Genomic DNA, 13968 nt, shown 5'->3' on the forward strand with positions numbered 1-13968 from the left:
ATTCCTGGGCATCTTTTATTACTTATACTCTATAATCCATGGGTTCCATTACTGTGCAGATCTTTCTCAGTCTAGGTGGGATTCTTCCAAATAATGACTTTCATGTTAATATTTTGGTTTTGTGCTGGGGGTGGAAGTCGCTGGCTGGAGGCAGTATTGTTGTGTGGCAGGCATTCAAACTGGTATTTCCTTTCCACATTCTCGTTGGCCCACTATATGACACACTCAGTTTTCACAGAGATTTTTTGAAGTCCCACAATTATGTCTGTTGTGGAGCCACTTGCTTTACACTCTACTGTCATCCACGGGAAGTTTCGCCACGCCTTGAACACAACAGGTTCTCAATGCACATCACCAGAGGAGTAGGCTTGCTATCCAGATACCAGCAAAAGCAGCACACAGGAGTGCATCGTCTCCAGTATCTTCCAACATCCACACTGTTAATAATCTAAAATACAGAACAAAACATTCCCCTCGCTATATAGCGAGAGGCACTATTATACATCTAAACTAAATTTTAACCGCAGTTACTTAGTCCAAGTCATTTCTCACCAAGCTGGGGGCTCTTGGGCTTTGAGCATCCACTTAGGGCTCAGCAAATTTGTCAGCTCTGATTTACTAGGACTGGCTGGGGTAATTCCCTTAAAAATAAAAACAAACTTATCATAACTATCCCAAAGTAAAGAGATAGCAAAGAAAGCATTGGCCACATCTAAAATTGAAAATCACTGGGCCCCTCCGACACTGCCTTACTTTCTTCTGCCTGCATTTTCAACTTGAAGATTTCCTGCTCCAGCTTCTCACTCACTCTGTCACTGTCACACACTTGCTTCTGCATTGCCACTATCTGTGCTGCCTGAGTCAGAGTTATAGCCCAGAAGATGTCTGACTCAGACATCAGGGGAGCTGCTTCCTTTTCTTTCTCAACTTATATTTCTCTAATTCCTCCACTCTTGCCTTTAACTGATTTTTTAAATGTATTACTATTGCTACCATCTGCTTACCGAGCTGCAGGAAAGCCCAGGGGCTGGGGAAGGCTTCAGGTTTCCAATATGGTTGTCCATATTCCTGAACAAAATCCATCAAGCTGTTACCCAAAACCATTTCCATCTTTCCAGATATAACCTTTTCTTCTGACATATTTTGTTACTTGACCAAACTACCAGCCTGAGTCCCAGTAACAGAATGTATCCATAAATTGACTCGCAGACTACGACATGGGAATTACAGATTGCTACCCTGTCCCGCTGTCCTCTAGTCCCTGTTGTAGCTAACTGTGTATGTGCCAATCGTCCCCTTCCTCTCCACCAATTCCACGAACTGGCACATAAATCTGTTACTCAGAGTTATCTGAACCCAAAGCTGTGGTAACTAGTCTCTGTTTTCCAAGCGGTGTCAGGAAATAAATCAGTGTGGGACACAGCACCTCCGTCTGATAAATGTTTGGTACACACAAGAGTGCTTTCACCCCAAAAGTCTTGTTTTTACTGAGTCTAAAGCACACATCAAAACCTATCAATAGTCTAGAAGCACCCCAGATAGATATAGTTACCCAAAGTCTGAGGTGGTATTGAGTGATTCAGCAGCAGGGTTCTGGTGGTCAGCCTTGCTCCTAGCCACTGGGGAGTTAGGGGTCAGTTTCTTAGCTTGTCAGCAAAGTCTCTTCCAGCAAGAAACTTAACAAATATAGGCACTCAGACCCAAGGTCACCTATTCAAATTGCCCCTCCCCTCCTTCTCATGAATCTGTCCTTGTTAATAACATGCTGCTGTTGTTTTGTCTGCCTAAGCAAGGCCAAATTATTCCTATATGGGGTCTTTGCTTACACCTTATGGGGTTAAGTGCACAAGATGGTTGCCAGTTATGTTAAATCCAGTTCTCTCATAACAACCCCACCATTTCCTGGGACCCCAGATCTTCATCACGCTAATCCTGAGAGATGTCCTGATGAAACCAGGCTAGAGAGAGGAACCTGGATAACATTACTACCTCTGCCAGTTCCAGCTGAATCTGAAACACCACCTGAGTTGAAATAGGATCGGACTGTAACAGCAACAACAACAGCTCTAGCCCATCTCAATTAACTTAGTGTGACACCCTGGCACCCCAATATTCATCACTGTCATGTAATTAGGGTATGTTTTTTACAAAGTATGCCTTCTAAGGTATCATTCTAAAAGTCTTGATCTGCTAGACATTAAAATCTCTTTGGATTGTATGTGCTATCGTCGTATGTAAAGTTATGAAGTTTGGCTATGTATGTGTTATTGAAACGTGTTGTGAGGTTGAAAACACCCACAAGCAGCCTTTCAGGTACAACAGTAAAAAAGCCAGACAATGTTAATGGTTTATTGAGGAAATGCACACAAGCACAAGGATTACCCCAGGAATTGTGTACAACAGAAACCTTTCAGAGAAGATAGCACTACACAATGGGAACTGTTTGACCCACATCACAGCAAAAGAGCTTTCCAGCGAGTGGGAAGATGATATAAAAGGGGGAAAATGACATCATGATGGTACCTCATTCTTCCTACAATGACACACCTGGAAACCCCTGAGGAACAAAGCCTGAGCTGGGGAGGAAGTGATGGTCCCAGGTAAAGGGATTTCTAGCCTGTATATGAAAACCTGGGAAACCCAAGCTGCAAAGCCAAGGCAGCTTGTTTCTTGAGAATCTGCCAGCCTGTTTATCACTCATGGTGAGAATTTTCTAATTCATATACTACCTATCTAGTATGTTAAATTCAGTTTGTGGTTTTGTTTATTTACTAGGTAATCTGCTTTGATCTGTTCGCTATCATTTATAATCACTTAAAATCTATCCTTTTGTAGTTAATAAACTTATTTTATGTTTTAATCTAAACCAATGAGCTTTGACTGGAGTGCTTGGGGAAAATCTCTGCTTGGTTACCACAAGTGTACATTGAACTCTTCACATTGTGGGAGAGGCAGACCACGTATTAAAGCCATATTCTGGCCACATTTGACAATGGCAGGATGATACTGCTGTGGGGTCCCAGACTGGGAGGCTGGTGGTTAGAGAGCCTGCGTGTAACTGCAGCTGGGTGTGTCTCTACCTGTATGAATACTGGTGAAAGTGCAGGCTGGAGGGCTTTGCAACTTGTCACGGCAGTACAGTGTCAGAGGGAGCCCAGGCTGGGGGGTCAGGGGCCTCTGTGGTACCCCAGTTCCAGGTGGCACCCGGGGGGAACCTGTCACAGTCTAATTTCCCCAAAAGGACAGTTATCACCATCTTTGGTACTATCTAAGAGAATGTAAAAAATCTCCCCAGCTAAAGGGAAAGCGATGTTATTAAAATGAAAGCCTTATTTAATACTTTACATTTCAAATGCTTTTACTGTTTTTCTTTCTTTCTTTCAAATGCTGTTTTTCTTTCTTTTCTTTATCTTTAATAAAAGGCTAAAAGAACGTTTAATGATGTGTTTGCCATGGTAGGCCGACGTTTCTGTACACTAAACCTCAGACCCTGTTTAACACTGTTGAATGTTGGACAGTGACTGGGTTATGTTAATGTTTTGGGGCCTCTATATCCCATCTAAATTAATACACAACCCCCTACCCTGTCCCTCTACAGGGATCCTTCTTGTGAGCCACTGCTCCTTCAGCAAGTCCAGACTTTGTGTGCTTTGGGAGCTATGGAGGAGGTATTCCAGCAGCATCTGGGAAAAGGATTCTATTGCCAGTATTTCCTGGACTGAAATCCAAAGGAGGGATGAGACCTATTCTGAAACTCTGGGGTCTCTACAAATACATAAAATTCATGAGATTCTGTATGGTTGCTCTAGCAACAATTCTTCCCGCATTAAATCACAATGACTGGGTTTGCTGCCCTGTATCTTCAGGATGCTTACTTCCACATGGCCATTTTCCCGAGTCACAGGAAGTTTCTGAGATTTGTTGTGGTAGGTCATCATTAGCACTGTGCTTCTCTGTGGCCTGTCCTTGGCGCCTTGTGTTTTTACCAAATGCTTGGGGGTAGTGACTGAATTCTCAGGAAAAGAGGAGTTCATGTCTTCTCATACATGGATGATTAATCAGTGAGAGATAATTCAGGAGAACCAGTCCTCTTGCATGTTCAGTTCACACTATGCCTTTTTGATCACCTGGATCTGATCTTGAACAAGGGGAGGTTGACATTAACACTAACTAAAAAACATTAGTTCATTGGAGCCTACTACATTCTAGAGCTTGAGGGCATTCCTACTGAACATGTGATTTCAGGCAATTTGTCACCTGTGTCTATCTCTCCACTTTCACTCATCTACTACAATCTGAGCATGCCTGAAGTTGTTAGGTCATATGGCCACACACTTATGTGGTCCAGAATTGAAGATTGAACCTCCGTCTTCTTCAAGACTGGTTTAAGTTGGTCTACTGCCCCAATTGTCAGGCATTTGAAAGGCTCCAGTGATTCTGGACTCCCTTCTGTGGTGGACAGTTCAGAGCAATGTATGCCAGGGTCTTCTCTTTGCTTGTTTCACACCAGACAAGACCATCGTTATGGATTCCTCCACAACTGGGGGAGCACATCTGGGGGAACTGAAGGTACAAAATTTGTGGATGGATCAGGAAGCATTTCTTCATATCAATGTTCTGGAGCTTCGGGCCATATGCAATGCATAAGAGTACAGATCAAGGGTGCAGTGGTTCATATACTCGCTGACAAGACCACTGCAATGTACTATATGGACAAACAAGCAGGAGTCCACTCTAATCAGCTTTGTCAAGAGGCAATAAAGTTCTGGCATTATGAATCCAAGAGAACATCATTCCCACAGCTGCTCATTTACCAGGGACCCAGAATCGTTTGGCTGATTATCTCGGCAGGAATTTCTCCCAGAATCACAAGTGCTTTTTGAAGATCAGTGTGCAGAAGTCCATATTCAGAGAATGGGGCATTCCTGCTATTGACATGTTTGCAACAAAGGACAATAAGAAGTGCCATCAATTTTACTTTTGAGCGGGTCTCAGACCAAGTTCCTTATCCAAAGCCTTTCCTCTGAAATGGGGATTGGAACTATTGTATGCCTTCCCCCCGATCCCACTAATTTTTCAGGTCATCCTCAAGCTGAGGATTGATTATGCCAGACTGATTATCATCACACCAGCTTGACTGAGACAATGTTGGTTTTCTGACCTCCTCAGTCTGTTTGCACATATTCCTATTTCTTGTTGTCCCTATATACTGTCTCAGTTCTGCGGTCAGATTTCTCATCCAGCACTGAGCAGTTTGCACCTCACAGCATGGATTCTATATGGTTAGATAAGGAAGAGGAGCACTTTTCTGAAGCTGTTTCACAGGTTCTACTTAACAGTATAAAGCCTTCTATTTAGGGCTACCTATTTGGGTAAGTGGAAATGTTTTTCAATTTGGTCCCTAGCCTGGGGGATTCAACTGATACAATCCTGCATTCAGGACATCCTGGAGTACCTGTTATACCTTCAGTCATCTGGTCTGTCTCTCAGTTCACCGAGGGTCCACTTGGCAGTAATTTAAGTGGTTCATATTCCAGTGCAAGGGACATCTGTTTTTTTGAATGCCATGGTAGTCAGATTTCTGAAATGGGTCACTCATCTCTTTCTACTGGTGAAGGAAGTGATTCCTCAGTGGGACCTGTACAGCCAGATACCCTAACTGACGCCTCAGACCTACATTAACCCTATCAGGTCCTGTGTGGGGGTATGGATCCCATCACAGATAGATAGATAGATTAGATAAAATAGTCCTAGTTCCCTGGGAGGTTATACCCAGTTCTCCTGCTCTCAAAATGTTATCTGTCATGCCAAGTGGCAGTCCTGGTGAGCAATGGACACTCCCAGTGCATGCGGTGCCTTAGGGAATCTCATATTGCCCAGAAGTGTAATTTCTGTGCCTGCTTCTCACCCAGGGACCCCCTTGTCTCTGAGTAAGTCTGCTGCTTCTACTGTCTCCGAGCCACACTCCTCAAGGGCATCTAAGAGGAAGACTCAAGATTCCTGTCATAAAACTTCCAAAGATTGTCCCTTGAGTTCTCCAGGAAGGGAATCTACCTCCAAAAAATTGCAGTCTCCAATTACTCTAATGACTTCAGTAGCATCTTCTCTTCAATCTAGTACTCACGAAGCTGTTGGTTCCTCAGGTACTGAGGGCACCGAAAAACCAAAAGTCTCAGGCCATGGACCAAGGCAGCAAGAAGAGCTCTTCCTGTGCTCACTCAGTGCTGAAGAAGCCCACTCGCACTCTGACTGCACTTCCCTTGGGGTAGCCATCCACTCACTCAGCCACTATCACTTTGGTGTAGGCCATGGACTTTATGAGTTTTTAATCCATACTGCATGAGTTTCAGTTTCCCCAAGATGTGGCTGTATCTGAGACACCCGACTCACTGCTGCATGGTTCCAACATGTTTTTGGTACCAAGGCCATCGGGATCTTCAGAAATTTGCCCAGTACTGACTGCTTCACTTCCAGTTTCTCCTCGGGCTCTACCTTTTCACAATGAATTGGAGGAAGAAGATTATAATAAAGATCTTGCCTCGGTCTCCCAAATATTGGTACAGGGCTCTCTGCCTCATGCCTGTAGAGGCACCTTTCCAGAAGTTTCTGAAGGAGCTATTACCACCTGTGATGCACTGTCTTAGCCACTATCTCGCTGGTATGAGTATCCATGGGTGCCCCCTCCTATGCCTTATGCAGCACCTCCTCGGCCATACTGGAACTCTCGGGCGACATATTACCAGCAGTTCTCCAAAGCTTTGAGCACCATGTGTCACAGAGATAGACAGCCTTCATCACTTTCTGTCTCTAGGAGACCTGAACTTCAGGAAGAAACCTCTGAGGAGCAGGAAGCTGGAACTGATGAAGAGGTCTCTCCTCCTCCCAACAATCTCCTCATCTCCAGATAAATCAGTTCTTTTTTGAGTGCTGTCTCTGTAGGTGCTCTACTTCAGGATCACTGATACTTGGCATCGATGGTTCTCCAGTGCCGATGGCACCGGTGCAACCGGAATCACCAAATGCCTCCAGATTCTCAAGTGACGAGAAAGCTGATATGGATGAGACAATCTTCTACTCCGAATACTCCTCTCCACTGGGCACTGAACCACCACCATTGCACACAAGTGCCAGGGAATGCCTATACAGTGACATGCCCCCATGGCTGAATAACCTGTGGATGTGCCCCCCATGCCATTCCCAATACAATGGGCACAGTGGGACCCGGGGGCAGTTTACCGAGCTCAGATCCCAAAGGCCCCACAGAGGCGACAGATATGACCTGCTACAGCTACTGCAAATGAGCCCTTGGAGACACAGGAAGACTCTGTAGAGGAAATGGATGATTCCAACAACCGAGAACAATCACTAACTCACAACTCGTCTTTATCTCTGGATGAGGCGGTCATGCCATTCCCACCCACCATTGCAGGTGACTCAAAACAATTTCAGGAGTTATTCAAACAGGTGGCACAAAGCCAGAACATCCAGCTGGAAGAGGTGACTGAAAACCAACATTAGCTCCTCAAAATACTACACCCAGCATCCTTGACTAATATTGCACTATAATTAATAGCACCCCAATAGAACCAGTAGAATTAGTATGGCAAACAGCAGCAACCATACCTCCTACATTCAAAAGGGCAGACAGGAAGTATTATGTGCCCAACAAGGGTATAGACTTCCTATTTTCATACCCTGAGCCAAACACCTTGGTGGTGGAGGTGGTGAACTGACAGGGGAAACAACCCCATTATAAATTCATCCCACAGGACAAGGACTCAAAGATATTGGATTTGTTTGGCTGAAAAATCTACTCATCGGTGACCCTTCAATTTTGCATGTCCAACTACACAGCAGTACTAGTGAAATATGACCGTGATAATTACCAAAAACTAAAACTCAGCAAATTCCTAGCAGACATCTCAGAAGATGAAATGGAGCAATTTCAATCCACCATAACTGAAGGTCAGCTCGTGGCGAGGACAGCTTTACGAGCATCCCTTGATGTTGCGGACATAGCCACTCACACAGCAGCTACGGCAGTAGTCATGAGGAGGTCTTCCTGGCTACAATCCTCTGGAATTCCAAAGGATCTCCAGACTAAATTCGAGGACCTCCCCTTTGACAGGGAAAAACTATTCTCTGCAAAAACAGATGAAGTCCTACAGTCAATGAAGGACTCTCAAAGGACGCTCCAAACCCTGGGCATCTATACACCCCTAACAGATGTAGGAGATCCATCCTTACCAGTGCAATAGAGACACAATTGGACAGCGACAACAGAGGTCTTTTGATAATCAAAGGCACAGACACAGAGACATCGCCCTACCCAACCCCAGACTGCAACGTCCCAAGCACCTTCAAACAAGACACAATTTTGAAGCATTGGTCGAGGGTTTGACCGAGCTCCCCAACTACCAGTGCCAATAGAACCAACAACCCAAGTTTTTGGTCATTGACTCTGACCATTCGACCATATGTGGGCCACCATCACCACGGACCACTGGGTTTTGGAGATCATTTGAACAGGTTATACCATCCCCTTTACCTCCATCTCACCTACCCTGTCCCTCTTCAGGGACCCTTCTCACAAGCACCTATTGAGACAAGAAGTAGATCACCTTCTACAATTAGGGGCTGTGGAACAAGTTCCAACACAACACAGAGGCAAAGGGTTTTACTCCCATTATTTCCTGACTTAAAACAAAAACAGAGGTTAGAGACCGATGCTAGATTTCAGAAAACTCAACATATTTGTCCACAACCACAGATTCAAAATGGTCATACTGAACTCGATATTCCCAGCTCTGGAAGAGGGGGACTGGTTCTCAGCTCTCGACCTACAAGATGCTTACTTTCACATTACCATCCATCCTGCACAGATCATTCATATGATTCACAGTGGGACAAGATCACTTCCAATACAGAGTATTGCCATTCAGACTGTTGGCAGCTCCACAGGTCTTTACCAAAACCCTAGCGGTGGTAGCTGCTCATCTACGCAGACAGGGAATACTGATATTCCCATACTTAGACAATTGCCTACTAAAAGGTCCTACCAGGACGGAAACACTACACATCACTTGACAAATCATCATTCAATGCACTCCCATGGGCTACAAATCAATGAAAAGAAATCTACCCTAACTCCAGTACAATAACTGGACTTCTAGGAGTGCACCTGGACTCAGTAGAGGCCAAAGCATCGCTACTGATGCCCCGATTCACAGTACTGACCTCCCTCATATTGGTGATCTCAGACAGCCCGTGGGGGTATGCATGCACCTGCCTACAGCTCCTGGGACATATGGTGGCCAACACTTTCGCAAATTACACCAGCTCTGCTTTCAAGGCTGGCTGAATTTGGTATATATTCCACGAAATCACAGCCTAGAAAAAAGACTCAAACTGACCCCAGACGTCCTACATTCACTGCGATGGTGGACAAACCCAATAAACGTGTGCTCACGCATCCCATTTCAGCAGGATTCTCAATACAAATACAATAGATGCCTCACTGATCGGATGGGAGTTCACCTAAACCAACAAAGAACCCAAGGCAAGTGTTCCCCCATGGAAACACCCTCACACATCAACCTGCTCGAATTATGCATGGTTCGCAATGCATGCCTACATTTCCTCCCCATTATACAAGGCAAAATGATAAGGATCCTGATGGACAACATTGTGTATATGTTCTATATAAACCGCCAGGGTGGTGCACGTTCCCACTCTTTATGTACGGAGGCCTTAAAGTTATGGAACTGGTGCATAAAACACAACATCTCTGTTACAGCAGCATACCTTTCAGGCTGACGGATCATGAGGGCAGACACTTTAAGCGGACAGTTTTCCTGAGAGCACAAATGGGAACTGAACAACACATATTTCACATGTGGGGATCACCACACATAGATCTGTTCGCCACATCAGTAAACAAGAAATGCCCAAAGTTTTGCTCATGAGCACGACTCGGAGCACGATTCCTGGGGGATGCTTTCCTCATCAAATTGAATGCTCCTCTCCTATATGCATTCCCATTGATACCTCTGATCTCCAGAGTGATACTCAAAATATGAACAGGCAAGGCCAAAATAATACTGAGAGTACTGACATGGCCCAGACAGACTTGGTTCCCTTACCTGTCACGCCTGGCGATCTGTAAACTGTTCACTCTCCCTTGCCTATGGAATCTTCTCTCTCAGGACGACAGCCAAGTCCTCCATCTGGACCCAGAGAGACTTCACCTGAAGGCATGGCTCCTTCATGGCTCCGCCCTGACAAATTAACCTGCTCACAATAGGTAAAACAAGTATTAACAGCAGGAAACATAGGACACACACTGTCTACCTCCAAAAATGGAAAAGACTCTTTATGTCAACAACAGAAAGATGAAAAGGCTCTGCCATATTGACTCAAAGTTTATCCAAATGGATATCCAGCTATATACATACATCCTATTCTCTACATAACACTGAAGCCCCTCCGGGCATCAGAGCCGACTCGACAAGAGCTTTAGCTACCTCCATAGCATTTCTGCACAATGTTCTCATTCTAGACATCTGCAGGGCGGCCACCTGGGCTTCTGAACACACATTCACGAACCGTTATGCAAAAACTCTCAATTCCATTTTGGATACATGACTAGGTGTCACTGTACTAGCCTCAGCAATGAACTCCAGTTCTTTCCGTCTTCATGAGGGCACTGCTTTATATTCACCTGAAGTGGAGCACCCACAGTGGGGCACTGGAAGAAGAAGAGAAGGTTACTCACCTTGTGCAATAACTGAGGTTCTTCAAGATGTGTGTCCCTCTGGGTGCTCCACTACCCACCCTCCTCCCCTCTACTTCAGAGTTCGCAGTAAGGACTCTATGGTAGAGAAGGAACTGAGCGGGTTGGGACATGCGAGCGCTGGTTGAATCACCAACGGCACTGTGAGACGGCTACTGCTCATGTACGTCCCAACCAGGCACTGCTACCAAAAATGCGTCCATGCTGATGACGGGCTCTGCTCAATAATGATCCAAAGAAGTGCAGACCGACACATGTTTACTTTCATCATCTGAGTCAGATGACACCAGCCGGAGGCTGATTTTCTTTTTTGGTGGTTCTGGTTCTGTAGTTTCCGCATCAGAGTGTTGCTCTATTAAGACTTCTGAAAGCATGCTCCACACCTCAACCTTCTCAGATTTTGGAAGCCACTTCAGATTTTTAAACCTCATGTTTAGTGTTGTAGCTATCTTTAGAAATCTCACATTGGTACCGTCTTTGCGTTTTGTCAAAACTGCAGTGAAAGTATTCTTAAAATGAACATGTGCTGGGTCATCATCCGAGACTGCTGTAACATGAAATATATGGCAGAATGCGAGTAAAACACAGCAGGAGACATAACGATTCTCCCCCCAAGGAGTTCAGTCACAAATTTAATTAACACATTATTTTTTTAACAAGTGTCATCAGCATGGGAGCATGTCCCCTGGAATGGTGGCTGAAGCATGAAGGGGCATATGAATGTTTAGCATATCTGGCACATAAATACCTTGCAATGCTGGCTGCAAAAGTGCCATGCGAACACCTGTTCTCACTTTCATGTGACATTGTAATTAGGAAGCAGGCCGTATTATCTTGTTTGTCTTAGTGATTGGCTGAACAAGAAGTAAGACTGAGTGGACTTGTAGGTGCTAACGTTTTACATTGTTTTGTTTTTGAGTTCAGTTATGTAACAAAAAAAATCTACATTTGTAAAGTGCACTTTCATGATGAAGAGATTGCACTACAGTACTTGTATAAGGTGAATTGAAAAATACAGTAACTCCACACTTAACGTCCTCTTGCTTAACGTAGTTTCGATCTTACGTCCCTGCTCCATTACAGAATATGCTAGTTTAAAGTTGTGCAATGCTCTGCTATAACATTGTTTGGCTGCCTGCTTTGTCCACAGCTGGCAGCACTCCATCAGCTCCCCTACCCCGCCCCAGCACCTCCCACCTGCTGGCGGACCCCGCGGCGCAGTGCCTTCCCCCTGCTCTCCCTGCATCCTGCCCATGGCAATCAGCTGGTTTGCGTTCAGGAGGCAGGGGAGGGAGGGGGAGCCTGCAAGGACATGGCGTATAGAGTAAAGGGGGAGAAGGTGGTGGTGGTGGGGAGAAGAGGCGGGTTAAGGGTGGGAGCTTGGGGGACGGGGTGGAGTGGGCGGGCCGAGGGTTGAGCCCTCCCCGCCCCTGGTGCTTGCACAGTAGGGGGAGCTGCCACTGCTGCTGCGCAACGTGCTTCTCCTAGCCTACGGCACTTTCAGCCTCCTTGCCTGCCTCATTGTTTGCAGTGCCAGTGGGCTGTGCTTGTGTGGGGTAAGGCGGGGGCACCTCCCATTGCTTCACTGAAGGAACAAAATGGACACCGTGTAGAATCAAGCATGTGGGTTTATTACATACAGCACTGACTTGCTTATTAGGCTCAAAGACACTGCCAAACAATTGATTACAGTGGATTATATGGATTTTCCATGGGCAGAGGGAAATGACGGGGTAGGTGGTCCCAAGCCCCTGGATAGGTTTAGCAGCAAGACAAGATAAGCACAGTAGCCAATAGTCAAAGATTACATAATGTCTCCACCCATGGTTTCAGGTTAACAAGTAACATACAATTAGTACACAGATGTTTTTCTTTAAACAATGTATAAAGTGTATAAGTATAAAATATATATGTTGAATTCTGATTTGGGGTCCATAGGAATGAAGTAGCTCCTCTGATTCTCCAACAGGTACATACCTGGGGGTTAAAACAAAAGACTTTGAAAAGTATATGGCAATAGAAATTGTCTTTTAAGTTGCCCATTTGTGTTTCTAAAGGCAGGCACTGATATCTGGGAAAGGAAACCTCTTCCATAAACTCAAAGTTGGTGTGTGGGGAGAGCATGGCTACCTCCTCTTGCAGAGGAGTATACACAGACCCAGACATAGGGCCTCTTCCATTCCTTTGGTCTGTTTGCAGCTTCAGATAAGAGTGCCAATTACTGCTCCCCATCTGGAATTTTGCTTACCAGGCTTATCTTAGTAAAAAGCAAGGTTGTCTCTTGTTTGTTCCGCTTCTTTTAGCTAATATTGTTCACTGTTTGCTGGTCCTCTCGGCCTCCTGACCAAACTCTGGACTTTGGGCCTGTAAAAAGAGCTGACATAACCTATATCAGCAGCACATGGATTTTGGCCCTTCATTCATACTCAGCAATGATGTTCCCATTGTGTCATACTCAGCAATGATGATTGTAGTAATAAATTATTTCTTTAAAATTGTTTAAAACTTATACCTGTATTTCATTGCTTATTTAAAATTGTTTAAAATTTCCCTGGAACCTAACCCACACTATTTACATTAATTCTTATGGGGAAATTGGATTCGCTTAACATTGTTTCACTTAAAGTTGCATTTTTCAGGAACATAACTACAATGTTAAGTGAGGAGTTACTGTACTGTTTATCATTTTTACAGTGCTAATATTTGTAATAAAAAATTATAATATAAGGTGAGCACAGTACAGTTTGTACTCCGTGTTGCAGTTGAAGTCAATGTATTTGAAAATGTAGAAAAACAAAATATGTAATAAATTTCAGTTGGTATTCTATTGTTTAACAGTGTAATTAAAACTGTGATTAATCATGATTAATTTTTTAATTCCAATAAATTTTTTGGAGTTAATCTCATGAGTTAACTGTGATTAATCAACAGCCCTAAGCAAAACACATCAGCCAGGTATCTTAAACAGGATTCTCTGTACCACCTCTGAACCTCAGTCCACCCCAACCAGTATCCCATCTCTAGCTGTGTCTGATTTCTGATGCTTCAGAGGAAGGTGACCCCCTCCCACCTGCCAGATTACAAATGTGCATCAAGAATAAAAAATCATCCTGACCCCTACAGACATCCATTTGAAGCCATGAAGCATGAGATTAGATTATAGTCACTCTAATAAT

The 13968-nt window shown here is 44.5% G+C and overlaps 1 protein-coding gene across 1 annotated transcript in view; it reads left to right on the plus strand.

Moving 5' to 3' along the window:
- PLCZ1 (phospholipase C zeta 1) overlaps positions 1 to 13968 on the plus strand; it is a 112123-nt gene that overhangs the window by 14797 nt on the left and 83358 nt on the right. The window lies entirely within an intron of this gene.

This window comes from Natator depressus, chromosome 1 (assembly GCF_965152275.1).
Source record: "Natator depressus isolate rNatDep1 chromosome 1, rNatDep2.hap1, whole genome shotgun sequence".
Classification (NCBI taxonomy): Eukaryota; Metazoa; Chordata; order Testudines; family Cheloniidae; genus Natator; species Natator depressus.